Below are 2,500 nucleotides of genomic sequence, written 5' to 3' on the forward strand. Positions count from 1 at the left end.
CTAGGGTCAGGGTTGGGGCTAGGGTTAGGGTTAGGGTTATTGTAAGTGAGAGGGTTAGGGCTAAGCCTAGGGTTATGCTTAGGGTTAGGGATACTGTTTGGGTTAGGGTTAGGGTTAGGGTAAGGGTTTGGGTTAGGGTTAGGGCTAGGGTGAGTTTTAGGGTTAGGGTTAGGTTTAGGGTTAGTTCTAGGGTTAGGGTTATCGTTAGGGTGACGCTTTGGGCTAGGGTTAGGGTTAGGGTTAGGTTTAGGGTTAGGGTTAGGGTTCGGGCTAGGGCTAGGGTTAGGGCTAGGGTTAGGGCTAGGGCTACGGATAGGGCTAGGGTAAGGTCTAGGGTTAGGGCTAGGGCTGGGGTTGGGGTTGAGGTTAGGGTTAGGGTTATGGTTGGGGTTGTGGTTGCTGTCGTGTTGTGGTTGGGGTTGGGGTTAGGGTTTGAGTTTGGGTTCGGGTTCCGGATAGGGTTAGAATTAGTGTTAGGGTTAGGGTTAGGGCTAGGGCTAGGGTTAGGGGTAGGCTTAGGTTTAGGGATACGGTTTGGATTAGGGTTAGGGTTAGGGCTAGGGTTTGGGTTAGGGTTAGGGTTAGGATTAGGGCTAGGGCTAGTGTTAGCGCTAGGGCTAGGGCTAGGGTAACGGTTAGGACATGCGTTAGAGCTAGAGTTAGGGCTAGCGTTAGGGTTCAGGTTCAGTTTAGGGTTACAGTTTGAGTTTGGGGTAGGGGTAGGGTAGGGCTAGGGCTAGGGTTAGGGCTAGGCCTAGGGTTAGAATTAGGGCTAAGGTTAGGTTTAGGCTTAGGCTTAGCGTTAGGGTTAATGCTAGGGTTACGTTTAGGGTTAGTGATAGGGTTAGGTTTAGGGCTCGGGTTAGGGTTAGGGTTACTGTTACGGTTAGTGTTTGGGTTAGGGTTAGGGTTAGTGGTAGGGGTTGGGTTAGGGTTAGGGCTAGGGTCAGGGTTTGGGCTAGGGTTAGGGTTATGGTAAGTGAGAGGGCTAGGGCTAAGCCTAGGGTAAGGGTCAGGGTTAGGGTTAGGGATACTGTTTGGGTTAGGGTTAGGGTTAGGGTTACGGTTAGGGTTAGGGTTAGGGTTGGGGTTAGGGTTAGGGTTAGGGTTATGGTTAGGGTTAGGGTTAGGGCTAGGGTTATCATTAGAATTAGGGCTAGGGTTAGTGTTAGGGTTAGGTTTATGATTATGGTTAGGGTTTTGGTTAGGTTTAGTGGTAGGCTTTGGGTTAGGGTTAGGACTAGGGTTTGGGTTAGGGTTTGGGTTAGGGTTAGGGTTAGGATTAGGGCTAGGGCTAGTCTTAGGGCTAGGCCTAGGGCTAGGGTAACGGTTAGGACATGCGTTAGAGCTAGAGTTAGGGCTAGCGTTAGGGTTCAGGTTCAGTTTAGGGTTACAGTTTGAGTTATGGGTAGGGGTAGGGTAGGGCTAGGGCTAGGGTTAGGGCTAGGCCTAGGGTTAGAATTAGGGCTAAGGTTAGGTTTAGGGTTAGGGTTAGCGTTAGGGTTAGCGCTAGGGTTACGTTTAGGGTTAGGGATAGGGTTAGGTTTAGGGCTCGGGTTAGGGTTAGGGTTACGGTTATGGTTAGGGTTTGGGTTAGGGTTAGGGTTAGTGGTAGGGGTTGGGTTAGGGTTAGGGCTAGGGTCAGGGTTGGGGCTAGGGTTAGGGTTAGGGTTATTGTAAGTGAGAGCGTTAGGGCTAAGCCTAGGGTTATGCTTAGGGTTAGGGATACTGTTTGGGTTAGGGTTAGGGTTAGGGTAAGGGTTTGGGTTAGGGTTAGGGCTAGGGTGAGGTTTTGGGTTAGGGTTAGGGTTAGGGTTAGTTCTAGGGTTAGGGTTATCGTTAGGGTGACGCTTTGGGCTAGGGTTAGTGTTAGGGTTAGGTTTAGGTTTAGGGTTCGGGCTAGGGCTAGGGTTAGGGCTAGGGCTAGGGCTACGGATAGGGCTAGGGTAAGGTCTAGGGTTAGGGCTAGGGCTAGGGTAAGGGTTAGGGCTAGGGTTAGAACTAGAGCTAGGGCTAGGATTAGGGTTAGGGTTACAGTTAGTGAGAGGGTTAGGGCTAAGGCTAGTGTTAGGGTGAGATTTAGGTTTAGGGATATGGTTTTTTGTTAGGGTTAGGGTTATGGTTAGCGTTAGGATTAGGGTTAGGGCTAGGGTTAGGTCGAGGGTTAGGGTTAGGGTTAGGGTTAGGGCTAGGGTCAGGGTTGGGGCTAGGGTTAGGGTTAGGGTTATTGTAAGTGAGAGGGTTAGGGCTAAGCCTAGGGTTATGCTTAGGGTTAGGGATACTGTTTGGGTTAGGGTTAGGGTTAGGGTAAGGGTTTGGGTTAGGGTTAGGGCTAGGGTGAGGTTTAGGGTTAGGGTTAGTTTTAGGGTTAGTTCTAGGGTTAGGGTTATCGTTAGGGTGACGCTTTGGGCTAGGGTTAGGGTTAGGGTTAGGGTTAGGGTTAGGTTTAGGGTTAGGGTTAGGGTTCGGGCTAGGGCTAGGGTTAGGGCTAGGGCTAGGG

The sequence above is a fragment of the Heloderma suspectum genome, chromosome W, assembly GCF_057233095.1.
Source record: "Heloderma suspectum isolate Gila_16-S chromosome W, 16-S_ref, whole genome shotgun sequence".
NCBI lineage: Eukaryota > Metazoa > Chordata > Lepidosauria > Squamata > Helodermatidae > Heloderma > Heloderma suspectum.